Raw genomic sequence first — 26,633 nt, forward strand, 5'->3', positions numbered from 1 at the left:
TAGTTAGGTTTAATTAGTTCTAAGTTCTAGGCGACTGGTGACCTCAGAAGTTAAGTCGCATAGTGCTCAGAGCCATTTGAACCATTAACTGAAGAGATGTTCTGCTAAATTTCATACATTAAAACTGAAAAATAAAATAAGAAAAATGTTCAATATCAACATCTTGCGGTGATCAGGAAATCGATGAAAGTACATTACAGGTGATAGCTGATAAACTGTTTGGTGAAAATGAACTTCCGATCTAAGGGTTCAGTTATTATACAGATGACTCTTGGCCGTTTGAGACAGCTGAAAGCCGTCATCTCTACAGATAATCGTGAATCTGTCGAAAAACAAACGCTAACAGAAAACTATTTTCGCAGTCTTAGTCGTCTCCAAACGACAGACGAATATAAATAATGACGTATCTCGTAAGTCTATGGTCTTACCATTTAGCGCCTCCATCAGTACCGCCGAGACAGATGCTGCGCTAAAGCTATCGCCATTAAAGTATGGCAGCCTGCGTGCTGTTCTGCTGCTCAGCGACTGCAACACGTCCCTCAGTTTACAGTGCAAGATCGATGTAGGTAACAGAGCCTCGTCCAACATACTTACGGATGAGACATCGCAGATGTGGCTACGGTACGCAACAAAGCACAATGAACTAGAAAAGCAGCAAGAAAGTCTAAATATTCAATAAACGATTAAAGAAAAGTGTACTTCATTTCTCAGACGGCAAATAGAATCTTTCATTCGGACTGCGTATATATAGAGAAAATCTGACTCGAGCTGAAACGGAAAAACGACCAAGCCTCGGAAAAACCTACATAGATATCAGAAGAGTTAAAGATGGTAGACCAGCTTCTTAGCACACAAGCAACGTCATGCGCTTCTTAAGAAACATCACCAACTGCATATTAGGTACAGATACAAAACAAAGCAAAAAGCTGCAGAAATGTCGACGTTAGTAAAAAATCGCTACACTACCAGAAAGGTAGCCTTACCTTCAATAGCTGTCGTAGCAAAATGTTATCATAGACTCTACCACAAAATTCCTACGAACTTAGGCCATATATTAAAATTGTCAGTAACATTAAAATCAGAGTCCAAACACTTGTGGACGAGACAAAGGTGGAACAGAAAACCGCGAAAGATATCTAGAATGTGGAATTCGAATTTCAATTTTTCCTTCATAAAAAATAAAATCAAGAAAAGTTATCATCATCCATCAATAATACCTCTGTAGAGCTGAGTGAATTAGTTATCAGTACCAACGGAGGCGAAAAGTCACTTGAATTTTTAACTCTGTTAGAAGCCCCAGGCTCCGGTGGGGTCCCAGTCAAATTTTACAATTGAATCAACTCCATCATTAAACATAGTTCTTGCAGGACCCTTGTGATGCTAGATGTTCCCCGTGAATGGAAAATAGTGTGGGTAACACTTAACAACACAAGCTTAGAATATATTTCCAAACAAACTGACAATACTGTAACGAAACAAACCTCGGCGTTAAAATGAACATGAGATCAAAAAATATCAATCATGCAAAATACAACAAACACTCTTCACACATGTTGTCTTCTGCACCATAAATAGAAACATTCTATGTTGAGTTTATTTCCATCGAACAGTTTTTGCTACGGTACCACTTCACCACTGTGAAGTACTTAACCAGGGTTTGCGACACAGCCAAAAATTTCCTGACATATAGGATGCTGAACATTTTCCTGGTTGTTGCAAATCCGACACAGACGAACCAGTTATCGAGGAGGAAAGTTTATAGGGAAAGATTGCAGTAATATTTAGTTCCAACTCGACAGTATAAAATACTTTTGCAAAGACTGGTTACTAGTTTTCAATGTACAGAAATACAATCTTGGCACTTCACTAAAGATATAAGTGTCGTATCCGCTGACATGGTATTAATAAGCCGCACGAATAGTCAGTCACATCATATAAATGTTCAAGAATATCAGTCGGTAGAGATATGAAAAGGAGCGAGGGCAGAGGCACAGTTGCAGCTGAAGCAAATCGCGTTGGAAAGATTCTGGGGAACTGTTGTTCCTCTGCAAACGAACAAACTTTGTCACATACTTGGAAACCGCTCAAGACTCTGGGACCCGTGAAAAAGTCGCATTAAAAGAGTAAATCCAGAACAGGCAAAGAAGGTTGGTGCGAATGTTCACAGGCTTGTTTGACCAGCGAGTGAGCCTAACGGGAAAATTGAAAGATCTTACCTTGCAGACACCGTAACAAATACGTTGAACGCTTCGTATACTAGGAGAGAACCCGCTCAGGAAATTTCACCTTTGAGGTATTCACTACAAATATTCTCGAGCGGATAAAATACAGCTAATACTATCTCACTTGCAGGTGAACAAGCAGTCATTATTACCACAGTCCATCTGTCCGGGGGGGGGGGGGGGGCGATAAGAAAATCTTAATAATTGGTACAGTCAGAAGTATCTTCTACTACGATCTTTACATTGGCTTTCCGTCTATCCGTAGATGTACATTCTTGTCCTTTGACTAAACAAGCCACCTGCTGTTCGGTCTTTTCGTCATGTGTTATACACTACTGGCCACTAAAACTGCTGCATCACGAAGATTATGTGTTTCTGACGCGAAGTTTAACAGACAGGAAGAAGATGTGTGATATGCAAATGATAAGCTTTTCAGAGCATTCACACGAGGTTGGCGCCGGTGGCGACACCTACAACGTGCTGACATGAGGAAAGTTTCCAACCGATTTCTCATACACAAACAGCAGCTGATCGGCGTTGCCTGGTGAAACGTTGTTGTGATGCCTCGTGTAAGGAGGAGAAATGCGTACCATCACGTTTCCGACTTTAATAAAGGTCGGATTGTAGCCTATCGCAACTGCGTTTTATCGTATCGCGACATTGCTTCTCTCGTTCGTCGAGATCCAATGACTGTTAGCAGAATGTGGAATCGGTGGGTTCAGGAGGGTAATACGGAACACCATGCTGCATCCCAACGGCCTCGTACCACTAGCAGTCGAGATGACAGGCATCTTATCCGCATGGCTGTAACGGATCGTGCAGCCACGTCTCGATCCCTGAGTCAACAATTGGGGACGTTTGCAAGACAAAAACCATCTGCACGAACAGTTCGACGACATTGGCAGCGAGCATGGACTATCAGCTCGGAGACCATGGCTGCGGTTACACTTGACGCTGCATCACAGACAGGAGCGCCTGCGAAGGTGTACTCAATGACGAACCTGGGTGCACGAATGGCAAAACGTCATTTTCTCGGATGAATCCAGGTTCCGTTTACAGCATCATAATGGTCGCATCCGTGTTTGGCGACATCGAAGTGAACGCACATTGGAAGCGTGTATTCGTCATCGCCATACTGGCGTATCACCCGGCGTGATGGTATGGGGTGTCATTGGTTACACGTCTCGGTAACCTCTTGTTCGTATAGACGGCACTTTGAGCTTTCTCAGATGTGTTACGGCCCGTGGCTCTACCCTTCATTCGATCCCTGCGAAACCCTACATTTCAGCAGGATAATGCACGACCACTGTTGCAGTTCCTGTACGGGCCTTTTTGGATACATAAAATGTTCGACTGCTGTCCTGGTCAGCACATTCTCCAGATCTCTCACCAATTAAAATCGTCTGATCAATGGTGGCCGAGCAACTGGCTCGTCACAATACGTCAGTCACTACTCTTGATGAACTGTGGTGTCGTGTTGAAGCTGCATGGGCAGCTGTACCTGTGCATGTCATCCAAGCTCTGGTTGACTCAATGCCTAGGCGTATCAAGGCCGTTATTACGCCAAAGGTGGTTGTTCTGGGTACTGATTTCTTAGGATCTATGCACCTAAACTGTGTGAACATGTAATCACATGTCAATTCTAGTATAATATATTTGTCCAATGAATACCCGTTTATCATCTGTATTTCTTCTTGGTGTAGCAATTTTAATGGCCAGTAGTGTAGATCCAGCGTCATTTTAATCTTTAAAAGGTCGGCCACATTCACAGAGACTGTCACACAAGGCAATTAACGTATTGATGCCTCATCAGACACTAATACCTATGGCAAATCTTGTGTAGACAATAATCGCACAAAATATGTTCCAATAGTGTTGTAACTACATTTCATCTCCAGTCCATGTAGCTGTTATGACTCATGAACGTTGTTTGGTAATGATAAATCAGTGTGTACTATGACTGTACTCCCACCAAACGGTATTAAGCACAAATACACGTAAATATCACAGCTACTGAAATAAACACAAATGTCTAAATGAAAAACATTGATTTATCCAGTAATGCAGATATTCAACTTTCGTTTGTGCAAATGGTCCTCGTCTGGGCCATTTTCCCCTCCGGGGACTAACTCCTTATTGGTATACACGACGTTACTCCTTGGCGATGTAGTGTATTGTCGCTAGGCTGCTGAATTCCTGTCGGACTCGCCATTGACGTACATGGCCATTCCTTCAGTTTACACGTTGATGCAGGTGGGTTTCGATGGAACTGCTGAGCTCTATGGAACTGGAACTCCCCGTTACGCCACGGAAAACGGCTTATATCTTGATTTGTATAGTGATATGAAACTGCGACCTACTCGTTCCACACGACTGCTAACGTAAAGCACAGTTCCTGCTATGCTAGCGATTTCTGTTGTAGGCTTCTCTAATAATTAATGTTCTCGCTCCGCCTGCCGTGTAGGCTGCCGTGTGCAACCTGGATTGCAACAGGGAAGGCTAGTCTGCAATGGCGCTGTTACCAAGCGAATAGTGGTCACTACAAGAACAAAAATATATAATTGAAAGGAGAAACAGCATTGGTCCTATTTTTTTTTTTTATTATCCGCAAAATCACATAAACTATGCGATCGCTCTAAGCTTGTTGATACCAGTGCCTACCAATTTTAATTGTACATTACAGCACTGAGGATGGTCACTAAGTGACCGAAAATCGATTTTGTGGATAATAAAACAACAACAAAAAATACGACCAATGCTGTTTCTCCTTCCAATTATATCCATTATCTGATCGTGGCGCACGGAACACTCCATGGAGTCGCCAATCAACAAAAATATATGTTGCTTCCTGACCTCCTCCGGAGAGAAAAAATACGTCTTAATCTTGAGAAATATCACAATTTATAATCAAAATATTCAAAATAGCTCTTGCTAATGCCAAGTTGATGACAATGATGATGATGATTACGATGATGATGATCATCATCATCATTGGCTTAGGAGACTAAATGGGAAGGTCATCAGCGCCCTTGCTATTAATAGCTACTGACGAGGGTGGTGACAAATCTAATAAAAAAGTAACATCACATTTAAAAGCCAAGTTGCATCTCGACACTAGCATTGAAAATTCAACAGTGACATTGTGAGATCCATAAAAGACCAACCGCAAAATTCAGACAAAGCGGAATAACTGGATAAAATCACGGATAACATACAGTTGCATGCAACGGAAAGAAGGAGACAGAAATATCAGAAGTGATCAATGGCATAAGTATGCAGATGACAGTGAGAAGCACTGAATTAAACACACACAACGAATATCCACTGTACATGTGGCGTGTAATTGAAAAAAGTGTCATGAGGATCTCTTTTTCTGGATCAGTCCTCCATTCGAATCACTGGAAATTGACTGCCAATAGGGAGGAAACCAAGAGAAAAATCTGGAGTAACCAACGTACAGGTATCACAATACTTGTCAGTGCGTGGGACGTCAAAGGCTGAAAGTTGTAGGGGAGTTAGAAAAATCACAAAAGAAAGAGGCAATGGCTCAATCTAGATACACTGATGTGAGTGAAGAGAAATGGAAAAAAGATAATGATTTCTGGTCAGACGAAATAGTGTAAGATCAACAGCACCAGAGAATGGTATAACTGGAGTAGGATTCGTTATGAACAGGAATGTATGGCAGAGAATAGCTCAGTGATAGGGATGTTCACAATAGATTCGACAGCAAACCAACAACGACAGCAATAGTTCATCTATACACACCGACATCACCAGCAGAAGATGAAGAGATAGCGAAAGTATATGAAGACACTGAATCAGTAGTTCAATATGTAAATGGAGATGAAAATCAAATAATCAAGGGGGAGTTCAATGCTGATATGGGGGAAGGAGAAGAAAAAATTACTATGGGATTATAGGTTTGGTAGTAGGAATGGAAGAGGAGAAAGATTAGTAAAGTTCTGCAATACAGTTTTTCTAGTAACAGGGAATACAGTGTTCAAGAATCACAAGAAGAGGATATATACATGGAAAAGGGTCGGAGACACGGGAAGGTTCCAACTAGGTACATTATGGTCAGAGACTCAGAAATGAGAAAATGGTTTGTAAACGGTGCCCAGGAGGAGATACTGATTCAGATAACAATTCGGAAATGATAAACAGTAGACTAAAGTTTAAGAGTATCATCTGGAAGAATAAGTGTGGAAGGAAGTGAAATATAGAAATACTGAGAACCTATGAGACGTGTATGAAGTTCGTTAAAGATGTATATACTAAGATATGGTGTACCACAATAGGCATTTCAGTAGAAGAAGAGTGGTTGTTGGTTGGTTGGTTTCGGGGAAGGAGACCAGACAGCGAGGTCATCGGTCTCATCGGATTAGGGAAGGATGGGGAAGGAATTCGGCCGTGCCCTTTCAGAGGAACCATCCCGGCATTTGCCTGGAGTGATTTAGGGAAATCACGGAAAACCTAAATCAGGATGGCCGGACGCGGGATTGAACCGTCGCCCTCCCGAATGCGAGTCCAGTGTCTAACCACTGCGCCATCTCGCTCGGTAAGAAGAGTGGTGATCTCTAACATGAGCAACTACAGATGTTCGACAGACTAACATAGTAATAATGAGGAGAAAATTTAGTTATCAGGAAAGATAATTCAATTGACAAACGAAAGATGAAAGTTCAAACATACTCAGATAAATTCAAGGAGATACAGATACATGTCACTTACGGAAGAAATAAATAAGAAGTACAGAGAATCCACGGCTAAGCGGCTGTAGAAAAAGTTTGTAGGAATTGAAAAATAAGTGGAGGTCGGAAGCACTGACTCACCGTTTAGAAAAGTGAAAAAAAACCTTCGGTGATGTTAAAAGCAACAGCAGCAACGTTAAGAGTGGAATGGGAATTCCACTACTGAACGCATAGGTGAGACCGGATGGGTGGAAACATTCGAGGCCTCAGTGAGTGGAAGTAACTGTCCGATGACACGATAGAAGAAGAGACTTGAGTCGATATGGAAGAGGATGGAGATCCAGTGTTAGCCAGAATTTAAATGATATTTGCAAGACTTGGAGACAAGTAGAGCTGAAGGGATAGATAACATTCCATCGGTATTTTCTAAAACGTTTGGAGAAGTGGAAACCACGCGACTATTCAAGTTGGTGTATAGAATCTATGTGATAGGGTAAGTACCACCAGATTTTAGGGGAAATATCACCCCCCCCCCCACTCTCGGAGATAGCAGGAGCTTGTAAGTACGAGAACTATTGCACACTCAGCTTAACAGCTCATTTATTGAAACTGCTATAAACTTAATACACAGAAGAACAGGAAGGAAGATGAGGAACAATTATGTGACTACTAGGTTGGCTTTAGGAAAGATAATGCTAAGCTAGAGGCCGGTCTGGCGTCGCGCTTGATAATGGAAGCAAGTCTGAAGGAAGACCAGCACACTTTCATAGTATTTTCCGTCCTGGAAAAAGCATTCGACAATGTGAAATGGTGCAAGATGTCCAAAGAAATGCGAGAAAGCTGTAGGGAAAGAAGTGTAATGCACATCATGTGTAAGAACGAAGAAGGAACAACAAGACTAGGAAAACAAATTATGAACTTCTCAGATTAAAAAGAAAGTAAGATAGGAATGCAGTCTTTCACACGTACTGTTCAGTCTATACATCGAAGAAGCTATAACATAAATGAAGGAAAGGTTCAGGAGTGGGATTAAAATTCAGGGTGAACGGTTATTAATGATAATATTCTCTGAAGACATTGCTCTCATCAGTGAAGGTGAAAAAGCATTACAAAATCTGTTGAATGTAATGAACAGTCAAATGAGACAGAATATGGACTGAGAGTAAACCGAAGAAAAGCGAAAGGAGCGAGAAACAGCAGAAGCGGGAAAAGTTTAACACCAAAAGTGGTGATCCTGAAGTAGACGAAATTTAGGAACTGTGCTACCTTGGAAGCAAAATAATTCGTGACGGACAAAGCAAGGACATAAAAAGCAGGCTGTTACAGACCAAGAGGACATACCCGGCCATCCGGCCAAGAGATGTTTACTGGTATCAAACATAGGCCTTATATGAGGAAGAAATTTCTCAAAACGTGCATTTGGAGCATAACAATACATGGTAGTCCAATTTGGGCAGTGAGAAAACCGTAACAGACGAGAATCGAAGCTTTTGGCATGTAGTGTCACAGAAGAATGTTGACAATTAAGTGGACACAGGAGGTAAGGCTCGAGGAGGATCTCCGTAGAATTAGCAAAGAAAGGAATATTTGGAAAACTTTAAAAAGAAGAAAGAAGGTGATGATAGGACATGTGTTAGGACATCAAAGAATAACTTCTATAGTACTCGAGGTGTAGAGGGTAAAGACTGAGACAGAGATTGGAATCACACAGCAAATGATGAAGGTCGTTACGGGGAAGTGCTGCTCTGAGATGAAGAGGTTGACACAGGAGTGAATTTCATGGTGGGTCGGGTCAAACCAGTCGGCAGACAAATGACAAAAGAAAAATAAACCTTGTATGGACTGCTTTTGCAGTTCATAGTAGTCGGAAAGAGGTAAGCCAAGGTCGCATTGATGGTTTTCCTGACGCAACTTATTACTTCTCATTTACAACTATTTAGCCTCTCACCAAAACATAGTCTTCTGGGTCACAAATGTGTTGACCTCCTGCAAGGGGACTGAACAGCGAGCTGGAGGGGGAAGGGAGCAAGCCTCCTTGGTAACCGCATCAGCGAATTCACTGCTCCGCATTCATATATGCCCAGCAGAAAATTACTTCTTTGACCTGCCTTTTCAAGAGAAGGAGCGCTATCTGGGCTTCTTCCACCATCCGATCTGCTCTTATACATCTGATACGTAGGAAGGATGACACTATGGGATCATGAACAGACGAGTAACTTCCTGTCTCATTTGCATCAGTGCTCTACAGTAGCTACTAACTCCTCATAATAAACTGGAAACTGCTCTAGGAGCCGTTTCCTAAGGACAATGTACGGGAAGACGTCGGAACAGCAAATAATATCCAACAGCTTAGACACATCGGAGCAAACACTGATAATACCCGAGTTGCGATTTAAATTTCGTTGAATTTAATTTTAAAAATACACTCCTGGAAATGGAAAAAAGAACACATTGACACCGGTGTGTCAGACCCACCATACTTGCTCCGGACACTGCGAGAGGGCTGTACAAGCAATGATCACACGCACGGCACAGCGGACACACCAGGACCCGCGGTGTTGGCCGTCGAATGGCGCTAGCTGCGCAGCATTTGTGCACCGCCGCCGTCAGTGTCAGCCAGTTTGCCGTGGCATACGGAGCTCCATCGCAGTCTTTAACACTGGTAGCATGCCGCGACAGCGTGGACGTGAACCGTATGTGCAGTTGACGGACTTTGAGCGAGGGCGTATAGTGGGCATGCGGGAGGCCGGGTGGACGTACCGCCGAATTGCTCAACACGTGGGGCGTGAGGTCTCCACAGTACATCGATGTTGTCGCCAGTGGTCGGCGGAAGGTGCACGTGCCCGTCGACCTGGGACCGGACCGCAGCGACGCACGGATGCACGCCAAGACCGTAGGATCCTACGCAGTGCCGTAGGGGACCGCACCGCCACTTCCCAGCAAATTAGGGACACTGTTGCTCCTGGGGTATCGGCGAGGACCATTCGCAACCGTCTCCATGAAGCTGGGCTACGGTCCCGCACACCGTTAGGCCGTCTTCCGCTCACGCCCCAACATCGTGCAGCCCGCCTCCAGTGGTGTCGCGACAGGCGTGAATGGAGGGACGAATGGAGACGTGTCGTCTTCAGCGATGAAAGTCGCTTCTGCCTTGGTGCCAATGATGGTCGTATGCGTGTTTGGCGCCGTGCAGGTGAGCGCCACAATCAGGACTGCATACGACCGAGGCACACAGGGCCAACACCCGGCATCATGGTGTGGGGAGCGATCTCCTACACTGGCCGTACACCACTGGTGATCGTCGAGGGGACACTGAATAGTGCACGGTACATCCAAACCGTCATCGAACCCATCGTTCTACCATTCCTAGACCGGCAAGGGAACTTGCTGTTCCAACAGGACAATGCACGTACGCATGTATCCCGTGCCACCCAACGTGCTCTAGAAGGTGTAAGTCAACTACCCTGGCCAGCAAGATCTCCGGATCTGTCCCCCATTGAGCATGTTTGGGACTGGATGAAGCGTCGTCTCACGCGGTCTGCACGTCCAGCACGAACGCTGGTCCAACTGAGGCGCCAGGTGGAAATGGCATGGCAAGCCGTTCCACAGGACTACATCCAGCATCTCTACGATCGTCTCCATGGGAGAATAGCAGCCTGCATTGCTGCGAAAGGTGGATATACACTGTACTAGTGCCGACATTGTGCATGCTCTGTTGCCTGTGTCTATGTGCCTGTGGTTCTGTCAGTGTGATCATGTGATGTATCTGACTCCAGGAATGTGTCAATAAAGTTTCCCCTTCCTGGGACAATGAATTCACGGTGTTCTTATTTCAATTTCCAGGAGTGTATTATCTGGGGGAAATTCTCCCTGTATCCAATCAATTCAAAATTTGAAGAGGGCCTCTTTAAATCCCAGGGGGATTCCCTGCTCTAAGCCTTGGTTTAGACCTTAACGTCTCAGCTAATGTAAAGAGTTGATATAAAGCAATGGGATTAGCGCTGCATTCCATTACAAGTCTTCCTTCCTGTGATATGTTTCCTTTAAACTATCTAGTATCTAAAATAAAGGAAAGAGAGTTTGAAATTATTATAAAAAGTGGATATTTTTATCTGTAAGTATGGATTTTTTTGAGGAATAGGAACTGGTTCTTCTGCTTTCAAGGCTATAGGGTAAGGTTTTTTTCTTTTTTTTTCTCTTTTTTTTGGAAACACCATTAATTTAGGTGTGGCATGGTATAAGAATAATTTTTATGTACGAGGGCATGCCTAAAGGTAATGGCTACGATTTTTTAATGAAAAAACTTCTACAATATTTAAATAAAACAAATTTTATTAACATTTTACACCTTTATTCTTCATGTCTACGTATTTGTTGCCCTCTGCCACTACAAAGCTCAGAACTGTAGCGTATAACATGGCGCTGGGTAACGTAACTATGTCGGTGCGTAAGAAGCAGAGTGCACAAATCGAGTTTCGAATTTCAAGAGTTCGTCCACACATGGAGCATCCACGCCTTCAGCATACCAACGTCAAATATCGCACGGGAGTTGCAACATCTGCAGCTGTCAGACACCTTGTTTCCACTGTCATCGATCTTCTCCTCACAGTCCCATTTTCATCTGTTCCAAAAACTTATGGAACATCTTCAAAAATGTTGAAATGTGAGTGAATTCGTAAAGGAACAAACTGCTGAGGTCATCGGTCCCTAGTCTTACTCACTACTTAAACTAACTTCTGCTAAGAACAACAAACACACCCATGCCCGAGGGAGGACTCGAACCTCCGGCGGGAGGGGCCGCGCAATCCGTGACATGGCGCCCCAGACCACACGGCCACTCCGCGCGGCTGGAACACCTTCGAAGACTTCACTTTGATAGTGATGAAGCGGTGTAAGCGGGGGTGAGGTTGTGGCTCCGTTAACAAAGTCAAACATTCTAATGTTACTGTATGAGTAAACCGGTCCCTCGCTGGTAGAAATGTGTTAGTCGCCGAGCCGGAATGACTATGCTGAAAAATGTAATTGTATGTATATATGAAGAGTTTTCACATAAAAAATACTGAGGCATTATTTGTGAGCACGCCCTCGTAAAATGCCAGAGAAGCGTATAAAATTAAGTTACGCTATAACTGCTTTTGTTTACGAGAGCATGCTGACAATTAATGCCTTCGTATTTATTATGTGAAAACCTTTAAAGATTTTTAAATGAAAAACGTTATTGACGTTCTCCATCTTTATTCTTCATGCCTATATATTTATTTCTCAAGATAGTCACTCTGGCGACTCTCCCAACGAGAGACTACACTCATGCTCATATATTAAGGATAATTGCAGAATGTGGTGCCACACAACGTCGCACTACACACAACTGGCGCTAATAGCGTAGGCACATAGGGAACACACACGACACAGATCTGTAAGTCCACGGTATTGGTGGTAAGTTGAGAAAACCGTTCCGAAACTTATGTGGTACAAAACACCACTGTTTTCTGCCCGTGTACCCCTACATCAATAGGGGATAAGATCACAATGCACACATACAGAGGCTGCACAACGGGTTGACACACTCTGGATCAGATGGTCGAGCAGCTGCTGGGGTATATCCTCCCATTCTTGCACCAGTGCCTGTCGGAGCTCCTGAAGTATCCTAGGGGTTGGAAGACGTGCAGCGATACGTCGACCGAGAGAATCCCAGGCGTGCCCGATGGCGTTTAGGTCTGGAGAACAGGCAGGCCACTCCATTCGCCTGATATCTTTTAAGGTACCCCTCCACGATGGCAGCTCGGTGGAGCCGTGCATTATCATCTATCAGGAGGAAGGTGGGACCCAATGCACCCCTGAAAAGGCGGACATAATGGTGAATACTGGTGAAAAATGACGTCCCGATACGCCTGACCTGTTACACTTTCTCTGTCAAAGACATGCAGGGGTGTACGTGCACCAATCATAATCCCACCCCACACCGTCAAACCACGACCTCCACACAGGTCCCTTTCAAGGACATTAAGGGGTTGGTATCTGGTTCCTTGTTCACACTAGATGAAAACCCGACGAGAATCACTGTTCAGACTACACCTGGACTTTGACCGTGAACATAACCTGGGACCACTGTTCCAATGACCATGTACTGTGTTCTTGACATCAGGATTTACAGGCTCTCCTGTGACCAGGGGTCAGTGGAATGCACCTTGCAGGTCCCCGGGCGAATCCACCACGTCTGTTCAGTCGCCTGTAGACTGTGTGTCTGGAGACAACTGTTCCAATGGCTGCGGTGAGGTCCCGAGAAAGGCAACCTGCAGTACTCCGTGGCCGTCTGCGGGCACTGATGGTGAGATATTGGTCTTCTTGTGGTGTTGTACACTTTGACCGTCCCGTACTGTAGCCCCTGGACACGTTTCCTGTCTGCTGGAATCGTTGCCATAATCTTCACACTTTGTGGCACACGGAGGGCCCGTGCTACGACCTGCTGTATTTGATCAGCCTCCAGTCGCCCTAGTATTCTACCCCTCATAACGTCACCAATATGTGTTCATTGAGCCATTTGCAACACACCGTCACCATTAGCACGTCTGAAAACATCTGCACACTTACTCACTGCACCGTACTCTGACATGCACCAACATACCTCAGTGTATGTTGACTGCTGCCAGCGCCACCGTGCCCCGACCGCAGGTCAAATGCACTGCATGGTCATACCCTGAGGTGATTTAAAACCGCAAACCGCCCACCAGAGCGTTGTTTCACCATGTATCAGCATTATCCTCAATTTATGAGCATGGCTGTAGTTTGTCGATATAGTAGCTATAGAACACGGTTGTTGCTTGCAGCACTTCATCAGAATCAAAACGAAGTACTCGAAGGTGTTCTTTAGGTTTTGGATGCAGATCAAAATCAGACTGCGCCAAGACGGGAGTGTATGGAGGATGATCGATGACAGTGAACTCAGGGCGTCAGATTGTTGCATACGCCGCAACGCTCGTGTGTGGTCTGGTATTGTCATGATGAAGGATACGATGCTCCATGCGTGGTCAAACTCTTCCAGTTCGAAACTCCATTACAGCACGCTGTTTCTCATGCACCGACATAGTTACGTTACACACCACCATGTTGCACGCTATAATTCGGAGCCCTCTAGCGGCAGACGGCTGCAAACATGTTAATATGAAGAACAAAGATGGAGATGTTAATAGCCTTTACTTTATTCAAAAATTCTTAAAAGTTTTTAGATATGAAAATACGAGGCATTAATTTCAGTATGCTCTCGTACAGACTGCAAACAGGGTTCTCAAACTCATTACTTTGATTACTGCGTCAATGCATAATTTTTAATTAATGGATGTAGCTATCGTAAATTATCATCCAACCAATCCATCACTACATAAACAATATGTCTAAAACCAATTTAACCACATATAATCTATAACTGCCATTGACGCAAAATTTGATTCGTCGCTGGTGGAAGAATGAGTGATATATATTCTACATTTCATATTTCTCTTGCTCTAAACAAGTATTGCCTAATGGTTCGTATACGTGAAAACTTTATGATGTTGTGGTACCACTGGTTTCTCAGGAGACCATAGGCGGAAACACCCCTCGTGTTTCATACGTCGTTGTACAGGGAGGTGCAACGTCTGCCCGACATTCAACGTTCCGCACACACACTGTTTTTGTATATTACTGCGTTCTGAAACTACATCGCCTTTAACAGGCCTCATTAGCCGTCAAATTTTTTCCAGAGGCTTGAAGACTGAATCGATTTTGTGCCTTGTTAATCTTTCCCTGCCCTCAGGCCCCTATCAAAAATTCAACAACTCATAACGCAAAATATTATGTATCTTGTCTCCTTATTTCTAAAAATAATTGCGATATTGTTGGGCGTAACAAATCTTACGCACACTGTCTTGCGTTTTTGAGCCTGCAGTACGGTAGCCAAGATAAAGTAACAATAGCTGCGGGCACTACAACCTTCAACCTTCCTCCGGTGTATTAATCACTCTCGGACAACAACCTCTGTCGGCTTGCGAGCTTCCCCGAGGAAATCAGTGAAAGAATACAGTCCCTTCCCCGCATGTCATTTAATCTAGAAACGGACGGAGTGCTCTCACACTACTCCAAAAATACACAAACGTGATAAGGCAAATAAGGAACTAACTTGTTATAACAACGTCCTCCTCGTTAATTAGTTAGCAGTGCAGATATTCTCATACCGAGACCAGAAACGCCGCCTTAAGACACCAGTTACTCACTATCACGAAGTGCCCTGATGCTATTTAACTAATGTGATTATGCTAATGGACGCTGAACAGTAGGAGACATGTGTATTGTCTCGGTTTTCCCAGCGGTAGAATAAGTCCCATTCTTGTTTTGAAGTGCATGTGGGTAAACCTACTTGCTTCCACAACGTGCTCGTCTCACTCACTGGTGGCTGTCAGTGACTGATTTCTGATTGTAAAAGTATGGCAGTTTATTCTTCGAAAAGCACAAAACAGCAGTACTCGAAGATAAAACGTGACGTTTCAACGAACACAGGCCACAGACTATAAGATTTTCGCAACAGTTCCAGCCTCAGCTCACATTTAATTGCGGTTAACAATGCCCGTGGATTGTGTCGTGCGATTGCCTCTGTAATGAAATGATATAACGGGGCAGGAGTCAGAAAAAAGTTTATTTACATATCTAATTAAGGATACAGTACATAAAACATCAGACCCAGAAGATACATTCTTGCTTCCATATGTAACAAAGGTTGCTTCGAAAATTGACACAATTATGACGAATTATTATCTTCCAGCTAAAAACCAGATCCCTAACGGCTGGCCACTTTCTTTCCAAACGCTGTTCTATCAATCATCAAAACAATCCAGTATAAATAAAAGTTTGATATTTCGCAATTGAAGACACGATCTCTTATGGTACCATGTCCACTTTTAATAAAATAAAGAAAGGTAGAGACCGTGTGGATCAACTTTTATGTTTACTCCCTATACCGGTTTCAGCCACTGTTACAGGTAACCTTCAGATCCACATATAATTACTGCAGCCCTATTTTGTCTTCAGGGTGGAGGTTCATCTGAAAATACATTTTTAACTGAATCGTCGCCATTTTGGCGAAGCACGATTCGCAGTAATTAGGTACTGTTTTGAAGATAACCTGTAACAAAACTTGAAACAGGTAATGTACACAGGTATAAAATGTGACCCAGATGGTGTCCTTTTTTAACCTTTTGTAACACTATGGCGTGGAGTCAATGGAAATACAGCTGTAGACAACCAAAGAAACCAGGGATAGGGTTTCCAGTAAGACAATTCGTATAATTCGCTTACAGTATGTACACACATCAGAACTGTCTATGGTACACTAAATAATTCAAAATATTTAAAAAAAACTCGTCCAATTACAAAGCCGAATGGAAATGAAGATAAAGTATTAGTCGTTTTTCATTGTACAGGCTACAGTAGTAACCAGTCTTGTTATTTTGTACTGTTAGATCGGAAAGGATTAAGTATGTGTGTTTTTAAATGCGGACATAAATAACTAACAATTGTGCAATATCGTAATAAACGTTTAAGAACACTTAAGGATACATTTAATGACGTAAGAATGTCGTCATTTAAACCTTCTTGAAATACTGAAGGCGTTAGGCCATTGAAAATTGCGGAACACAAGCCGATGCTGAAAGATCTCTAAACACGAAAGAGATGCAATTTCGAGAATGTGAAGCCGTTGTCAACAATTCGGCAGTCCAGAAGGACGGCACGAAGGAAAACAAAAGATGACCATTGAAGAACAACATAGATTTCTATGCCTGAGGGTCCCGAGGTGCAGAAGTTCAACTGCCAGAATGTTAAGAAGTGCATTGCAGAATGTAAGTAACGTAGTTGTTTCAACTCAAACTAACAGAAATAGACTGCATAAAAGAGGCCTTAATGCATGTATACCTTTGAGGTTTCCAGCTGATCGTCAAGGAAATAGTGTTTTATGGTGCCAGAAACGTCGAGATTGGATAGCTGGTCACTAGGAACAAGTCTTCCTTACAGATGAATCACGTTTGGGGTGGCATCCAGACTCGAGATGAGTGCTGATATAGAGACGAGCAAGTGAGGCTGAAAGGCTTAGGAACGGACAGGAGATCCACAGATTTCAAAGAATTTCTGTTGTGGTTTGGAAAGAAATAATGACCAATAGAAAACCTGGCCTCTCTTTTGGAAGAGTAATACAGCGAGCAAATCTTTATATACAAAATATTTCACGACGTTTGTTGCTTCCGATCACTGAACAGTATATGCCAGAATTACTTCATGCATGATAATGAATAAATTCATATTGGCAGAACTCTGTCTGAATGGTTTGAAAGGCACAACACTAGAGTACTTCAATGGCCTGCTCGCCTTTTTAATCTAAATACCATAGCGCAGCTTTGGGATAACCATCAAACAAACGTTTCGGAGGATTTACAAGATATTCAATGTCCGCAAGAGCTGGAGGCTCTACCACTGGTAGAAGACTCCTCAAGATGAGATCTTTTCTTAGTCCTCAGTATTCTGACGTGTTTGCTGTGGCCCGGCAAGAATTCCTTTCCTGTGGCAACTTGTTCATCTCAACGTAACACTTGCACCCCATATCCTCAATTATTTGTGGGGTATATTTGGGTATCTGTCACCCACAGTTTCTACCCTCTAAAGCTCCTTCTAGTATCATGCTTCCCTGTGATCTAACACATTTCCTACCACCATGACCCCTTCTTGATAGTGTTTTCCACTTTCTACTGTATCACCACCTCTCAAGCACTTCAATTCTCTTCTGTTCCGGTTATCCCACAGTCCACGATTCACTACCATATACAGGGTGTTACAAAAAGGTACGGCCAAATTTCAGGAAACATTCCTCACACACAAATAAAGAAAAGATGTTATGTGAACATGTGTCCGGAAACGCTTAATTTCCATGTTAGAGCTCAAGTTAGTTTCGTCAGTATGTACTGTACTTCCTCGATTCACCACCAGTTGACCCAATTGAAGGAAGGTAATGTTGACTTCGGTGCTTGTGTTGACATGCGACTCATTGCTCTACAGTACTAGCATCAAGCACATCAGTACGTAGCATCAACAGGTTAGTGTTCATCACGAACGTGGTTTTGCAGTCAGTGCAATGTTTACAAATGCGGAGTTGGCAGATGCCCATTTGATGTATGAATTAGCACGGAGCAATAGCCGTGGCGCGGTACGTTTGTATCGAGACAGATTTCCAGAACGAAGGTGTCCCGACAGGAAGACGTTCGAAGCAATTGATCGGCGTCTTAGGGAGCACGGAGCATTCCAGCCTATGACTCGCGACTGGGGAAGACCTAGAACGACGAGGACTCCTGCAATGGACGAGAAAATTCTTCGTGCAGTTGACGATAACCCTAATGTCAGCGTCAGAGAAGTTGCTGCTGAACTAGGTAACGTTGACCACGTCACTGTATGGAGATTGCTACGGGAGAACCAGTTGTTTCCGTACCATGTACAGCGTGTGCAGGCACTATCAGCAGCTGATTGGCCTCCACGGGTACACTTCTGCGAATGGTTCACCCAACAATGTGTCAATCCTCATTTCAGTGCAAATGTTCTCTTTACGGATGAGGCTTCATTCCAACGTGATCAAATTGTAAATTTTTACAATCAACATGTGTGGGCCGACGAGAATCCGCACGCAATTGTGCAATCACGTCATCAACACAGATTTTCTGTGAACGTTTGGGCAGGCATTGTTGGTGATGGCTTCATTGGGCCCCATGTTCTTCCACCTACGCTCAATGGAGCACGTTATCATGATTTCATACGGGATACTCTACCTGTGCTGCTAGAACATGTGCCTTTACAAGTACGACACAACATGTGGTTCATGCACGACGGAGCTCCTGCACATTTCAGTCGAAGTATTCGTACGCTCCTCAACAACATATTCGGTGACCGATGGAGTGGTAGGGGCGGACCTATTCCATGGCGTCCACGCTCTCCTGACCTCAACCCTCTTGACTTTCATTTATGGGGGCATTTGAAAGCTCTTGTCTACGCAACCCCAGTACCAAATGTAGAGACTCCTCGTGCTCGTATTGTGGACGGCTGTGATACATTATGCTCCAGGGCTGCATCAGTGCATCAGAGATTCCATGCGACGGAGGGTGGATGCATGTATCCTCGCTAACGGAGGACATTTTGACCAATTCCTGTAACAAAGTGTTTGAAGTCACGCTGGTACGTTCTGTTGCTGTGTGTTTCCATTCCATGATTAATGTGATTTGAAGAGAAGTAATAAAGTGAGCTGTAACATGGAAAGTAAGCGTTTCCGGACACACGTCCACATAACATATTTTCTTTCTTTGTGTGTGAGGAATGTTTCCTGAAAGTTTGGCCGTACCTTTTTGTAACACTCTGTAATGCAGTGGTCCAAACGCACATTCTTAGTTATTTGTTCTTGAGATCAAGGCTTATGTTTAAGACTAACAGACTTCTCTTGTTCAGGAATGTCCTCTTTGCTCGTGATAGGCGGCATTTCATGACCTTCTTGTTTCGGCCGTCACGAATTATTTTGCTACTTCATAATCAATAGAGACCTGATTATATGCATTTGCTTTTTGCACATGCGTGTGCATATTTGGCTCCATTTCACCGGTTATTGCACATTTTAACTAAAAACTAGTGACTATGCATGTGTTTGCTCTATGTTCACAATGTCTTAAAAATTTAGACGGGCGGTCTCTAGCTCAATCTAGTTTTTATGTGTCACAGATTGACCGCGACCTAGTACTACGTGCAATCGCTAACCGAGAGGCCACTGCCTAGCGAAATCATTACAGAAGAGGAACAGGGACAGGCAGACAGAGTCAATGTTCCTGCGCCCGCGCCCCCGGTTAATCCCCTCCGTTGTCATACCGTAGGCTTCGACAACAATTAAACTACACAAGCCTTAGTCGCACGTCAATTTTTTCAACTTAGCTTTCTGTTTACTTGTACGCAGTTGAAAGTGTTTACGACGTGTAGTGTGTAATGTGTTGTGCGCCATGCCACTCGAATAAAGAAACATCGTTTCGTGGATAGCTGACCATCCTGGATCATTTACATATGACGGAATTGTTTTTTATTGTCGAGTTTCCCAAAAAACTTTTCGTGCGAAACAAAGTTTCTAGTAGACCAGCATGCCAAGACAAGTCTTCATATCTCAGTAATGCAGAAGAAAGAACCCCGACAACAACTTCTGACAACAGCAAGTTGCAGTAGCAAGGATTTGTCCAAAGGTAACCAAAATAGTCTGTTTAACATCGATCTATGTGAAACATTCATTGCAAGCAATATTACCCTTCACGAACTTACAAACCCCATCCTCACAGGCTTCCTACGCAAATATTGCTTACATCAAAATATGCCAGATGAACCAACATTGTGTAATAATTACATACCGACAATTTACGTAAATATTCTGGAAGAAATACGCAGTGAACTCAAGGAGAGCATTAACTCGACTTCAGTTGACGAAACTACAGACACTTGTGGACACTACATTGCAAATTTAATTGTTGCTGCTTTAAATGAAGAGACTTCTTCTTGCAATTTAGCGGCCTGCAAAGAACTTGAAAAAGTAAATCATTCTACAATCGCCAGATTTGTGAATGAGGGCATTAGAAAAATATTTCCTGAATCTTCTGTAGATGAAAGGGTGTTTGTGTTTATACCAGATGCTGCTCCCTATATGATAAAAGCATGAAAATCCCTACGAGTACTTTATCCCAATGCGATTCATGTGACGTGCTTTGCTCACGGAATACATTGCCTTGCTGAAGAAGTACGTTACACGTTTATGAATGTAAATAAACTGACTTCATCCACAAAGAAAATGTTTCTAAACGCTCCTGCTCTCACCACGACCTACAAAGAAAAACTACCAAATGTGCCTTTACCTCCATAACCAGCGGTAATTCGTTAGGGTACGTGGGTCGAAGCTGTGTAGTTTTATAATGAGAGGGGTAAACGACTTCGATACTGCAGAGGCTTTGGCAGTTTAAGCTTTTAATGATTCTCGTATTAAAAAAGGCATTGCTGTGATTAGCACTCATTTTTCCCATATACCAGCAAGTATCGCAGGACAGCATCTGTAAAGTTTGGAATGTAGGGGACGAGATACTGGCAGAAGTAAAACTGTGAGTACCGGGCGTGAGTCGTGCTTCGGTAGCTCAGATGGTAGACCACTTGCCCGCGAAAGGCAAAGGTCCCCAGTTCGAGTCTCGGTCGGGCACACAGTTTTAATCTGCCAGGAAGTTTCATATCTGCGCACACTCCGCTGCAGAGTGAAAATCTCATTCTGGAAACCTCCCCCAGGCTGTGGCTAAGCCATGTCTCCGCAGTATCCTTTCTTTCAGGAGTGCTAGTTCTGCATGGTTCGCAGGAGAGCTTCTTTAAAGTTTGGAATGTAGGAGACGAGATACTGGCAGAAGTAAAGCTGTGAGTACCTGGCGTGAGTCGTGCTTCGGTAGCTCAGATGGTAGACCACTTGCCCGCGAAAGGCAAAGGTCCCGAGTTCGAGTCTCGGTCGGGCACACAGTTTTAATCTGCCAGAAAGTTTCATATCAGCGCACACTCCGCTGCAGAGTGAAAATCTCATTCTGGATACCTCCCCCAGGCTCTGGCTAAGCCATGTCACCGCAATATCCTTTCTTTCAGGAGTGCTAGTTCTGTATGGTTCGCAGGAGAGCTTCTGTAAAGTTTGGAATGTAGGAGACGAGATACTGGCAGAAGTAAAGCTGTGAGTACCGGGCGTGAGTCGTGCTTCGGTAGCTTAGATTGTAGCGCACTTGCCCGCGAAAGGCAAAGGTCCCGAGTTCGAGTCTCGGTCGGGCACACAGTTTTAATCTGCCAGGAAGTTTCATATCAGTGCACACTCCGCTGCAGAGTGAAAATCTCATTCTGAAAACCTCCCCCAGGCTGTGGCTAAGCCATGTCACCGCAATATCCTTTCTTTCAGGAGTGCTAGTTCTGCATGGTTCGCAGGAGAGCTTCTGTAAAGTTTGGAATGTAGGAGACGAGATACTGGCAGAAGTAAAGCTGTGAGTACCGGGCGTGAGTCGTGCTTCGGTAGCTCAGATGGTAGAGCACTTGCCCGCGAAAGGCAAAGGTCCCGAGTTCGAGTCTCGGTCGGGCACACAGTTTTAATCTGCCAGGAAGTTTCAAGTATTAAAAAGCTTGAAACAAGGTTTGGCGTCGAATGAATCTACTCAGTTAATGAATAAAATTATTCTAGTGAACTTCTCACTGCAGGAGGTATTCACAAGAAAACTTAAAGAAAATTTTGAAAACGTTTTAAAACATAACCCAGGCTTTGAACCCTTGTGCCAAATTCATATTTTTATAAATGGAATTGAAGAACGTTTACCAGAAACAGTAAGTGCTAACATAGCACCCAAATTCAAATACTGCCCAGTTACCTCAGCTGATGTAGAACCGTCCACTTCTGCTTATAAAAATGTTTGAGTGATAGAAGTCACAATCTTACTACCGAACATTTTAGGAACAGTACTCGGTCTTTGATGTTTACAGTAGCAGAAAAATGTAAAATAAATTGTAAATGATGGTTTGGTTCAATAATATTAATTAAAAGTTAATGCTGTTCAAAAAAATAATGATTTTATGTTGTTTTTTAAATTAAATAGTAAGGAGTTTTTCAGAGTGCCCCTCTGGGTACGATATATCTCAATGTTGGTCCTGTACATATCGATTGTTTCGCTGCGACTCACTCACATCACATCCGTTTGTTACCTACAACAATAGCAAGGAGGGAACAATTCTTGAAAAGCGGTTTGCGTCCTCATTTTCCAAATTTTTAGAAAATTATTCTAAAATGCCCCCTTCCTAGCTTCTACCAGAACGTATTCAGAAAATGATATCAGCATTCTAAATGTACCAATTATACGAGTGGCCGGCGCTCATGTAGATGTACTATTGCAAACCATGTTGCTGTAACTCTCACAGACACTGTAAGGTGGCTCGAACCGGGTCAACCGAACAACACACATGACTCGTTTCGGGAGAACGACGGCACACAACCGCGTCTGGCAATCCTGATTTAAGATTCCGATTTCCGCACATCACTTAAGGCAAATGCTAGAATGGTTCCTTGAAAAGGCCATGGCCGATTTTCTTCTCCATTCTTACCTAAACCAAACTTGTGCTCGGTCGCTAATGGCATCGTTGTCGCCGGACGTTGATCCCCTCCTCCTTCTCGAACCAGGTCAGAGAGGCAGATTCGACGTCAAATGACACCAGGCAATCCGACGTGACCACCCCCTACCATGACTACCCTGTTGCGTAGCTACCTAGTAAACACGTCTTCAAACAGCTGCAGCACAGAAACGGTTCATTTCCGGGCATCGGTTCCTATTCAAAATATTACGTACTCAGTCCCCTCTATAAGTCCTAGGAGTTTCCAACACAAGTATCCGAAGACCCTGTATATACATGATGAAAGAGGTACACCGAATTCAGCAGTATGAAGGCATGACCACAACGCACAGAGAGACGCTACGTAAGTAGTCTGCAGCAATTGGGAATTTGCTATTATACGATAGTCGAAGCAGTGCCAGCACGGTAGCTCAGCGTGTTCGGTCTGAAGGTTGGTTGTTCTCTGTAATAAACACACTGCGTAAAGGAATCAACGATCAATTTGAACGGATGTCATGTGGCGTCTGCACAGACCAAATCCAACGAACAATACCGGAAAACGAAAAAAAATGTTAAAATTTCCAGTAGCATAAAGCGGGAAATTTTGGTTCGAGACCCGGTCGGCCAAAAATTTTCAGTTGTCGGTATTGTTCAGATGTGTATGAAATCTTATGGGACTTAACTGCTAAGGTCATCAGTCCCTAAGCTTACACACTACTTAAACTAAACTATTCTAAGGACAAACACACACACCCATGCCCGAGGGAGGACTCGAACCCTCGCCGGAACCAGCCGCACAGTCCATGACTGCAGCGCCTGAGACCGCTCGGCTAATCCCGCGCGGCTGTCGATATTGAATTATTTTCGTGCCGTCATGGGGCTGACATCGGTAATTCTCTTTCACGACATCGTATCTGTAATGCGTTGCAATGGTAATCTGATGGTCGACGAAGGACGAAGCACTCGTTCGGCGCAGAACAGGGAACAAGCTATTATCCTCCTGTCGAATATTTCATATAAGTTTTCGACAACGCTTTCGTAAACCTGGGGTTTGCTCACAATTATCCGCTGCATACCCGTATTCGTTTTTCTCCTCCACCTGTACACGAAAAAGAAGCCTGCTCCAGCAGAGGCGCCCTCTGACACAAAGAACGTAATATTAGTAGGAGTACCCCGTGCAAACTCAGTGACGAGCAGACAAGAGAATGTAAACATAAGAGTGCTTGTGTGCAGAGCTGGTAGGAAACGCGAGAAAACAGACCGGCAAATACGAGCCATCCGTTTGCGGTGCTGGCATGAGGGGTGGGGGGGAGGAGGGTGCGGGTGGGGGAGTATCCAAAGAGCACAGCGTCAGACGGCCCACTACCGTGCGGCGTAGTACGCCACCTCTTTTCAGAGACCGGCGGTAACGCGAGCTCTCGTTAAATGCGGCCTTTTATTCCGCCCTCTGGGCAGCGAGGGCCGTCCACCCCCTCCCCAATGCCCACGCCCCCCGACGACCGACCTATCGGTTTTTATCCTGCCTGCCAGCCGGGCGCCCCGAAATACGTAGCGCACAGGCCGGATTAAAAATTACATCACGTTCAACTGGTCGCATCAACGAAAAACTAAACACGACCCGCTGCGCAGTAAGAAGGGTAGAAATGTGTTTTTCCCCCTCAAATTAGCAGGCTTTAAAAACGTTTTTAGGCTTCTCTCAACCACCAATTGTACAGTGAACAAGCAGCGTCATAAATGATTTAATTATTTCTGTTATCTCAACCGGCAACGTTAATATTTCAAAAAGTGTGCATACTACAAATACCTCTACACCTATGCCTGTACAAACCTTTGTGATCTGCTTGGTAGGAGTACTTCCCGATGTACCTCTTACTATGGCTTCCTCGCATTCCAGTTGCGTATGGAGTGCGGGAAGAATAAATGTTTACAGAACGAAGGCGTAAACGCTAACCCTAGGATACTAGAGGGGGAAATGCCATATTGCTACCAAACCATCAAAAATAATGCTACTCGAAATATTAGTCACCGGATGCAGATATGGAGGGGCATGTGATCAGCACACCGCTCTCACGGCCGTATACAGTCGACGAGATCGGAGCCGCTACTTCTCAGTCAAGTAGATCCTGCCAGGAAGTTTCATATCAGCGCACACTCCGCTGCAGAGTGAAAATTTCATTCTGGAAACTTCCCCAGGCTGTGACTAAGCCATCTACATCTACATCTACATGACTACTCTGCAATTCACATTTAAGTGCTTGGCAGAGGGTTCGTCGAACCACAATCATACTATCTCTCTACCATTCCACTCCCGAACAGCGCGCGGGAAAAACGAACACCTAAACCTTTCTGTTCGAGCTCTGATTTCTGTTATTTTATTTAGATGATCATTCCTACCTATGTAGGTTGGGCTCAACTAAATATTTTCGCATTCGGAAGAGAAAGTTGGTGACTGAAATTTCGTAGCCGGCCGAAGTGGCCGTGCGGTTAAAGGCGCTGCAGTCTGGAACCGCAAGACCGCTACGGTCGCAGGTTCGAATCCTGCCTCGGGCATGGATGTTTGTGCTGTCCTTAGGTTTAACTAGTTCTAAGTTCTAGGGGACTAATGACCTCAGAAGTTGAGTCCCATAGTGCTCAGAGCCATTTGAACCATTTTTTTGAAATTTCGTAAATAGATCTCGCCGCGACGAAAAACGTCTTTGCTGTAATGACTTCCATCCCAATTCGCGTATCATATCTGCCACACTCTCTCCCCTACTACGTGATAATAGAAAACGAGCTGCCCTTTTTTGCACACTTTCGATGTCCTCCGTCAATCCCACCTGGTAAGGATCCCACACCGCGCAGCAATATTCTAACAGAGGACGAGCGAGTGTAGTGTAAGCTGTTTCTTTAGTGGACTTGTTGCATCTTCTAAGTGTCCTGCCAATGAAACACAACCCTTGGCTCGCCTTCCCCACAATATTATCTATGTGGTCTTTCCAGCTGAAGTTGTTCGTAATTTTAACACCCAGGTACTTAGTTGAATTGACAGCCTTGAGAATTGTACTATTTATCGAGTAATCGAATGGCAACGGATTTCTTTTCGAACTCATGTGGATCACCTAACACTATTCGTTATTTAGCGTCAACTGCCACCTGCCACACCATACAGCAATCTTTTCTAAATCGCTTTGCAAATTGATACTGGTCTTCGGATGACCTTACTAGACGGCAAATTACAGCATCATCTGCGAACAACCTAAGAGAACTGCTCAGATTGTCACCCAGGTCATTTATATAGATCAGGAACAGCAGAGGTCCAAGGACGCTTCCCTGGGGAACACCTGATATCACTTCAGTTTTACTCGATGATTTGCCGTCTATTACTACGAACTGCGACCTTCCTGACAGGAAATCACGAATCCAGTCGCACAACTGAGACTCTGTCTCCGAAGTATCCTTTCTTTCAGGAGTGCTAGTTCTGCAAGGTTCGCAGGAGAGCTTCTGCAAAGTTTGGAAGGTAGGAGACGAGACACTGGCAGAAGTA

Source organism: Schistocerca nitens, chromosome 4, assembly GCF_023898315.1.
Source record: "Schistocerca nitens isolate TAMUIC-IGC-003100 chromosome 4, iqSchNite1.1, whole genome shotgun sequence".
NCBI lineage: Eukaryota > Metazoa > Arthropoda > Insecta > Orthoptera > Acrididae > Schistocerca > Schistocerca nitens.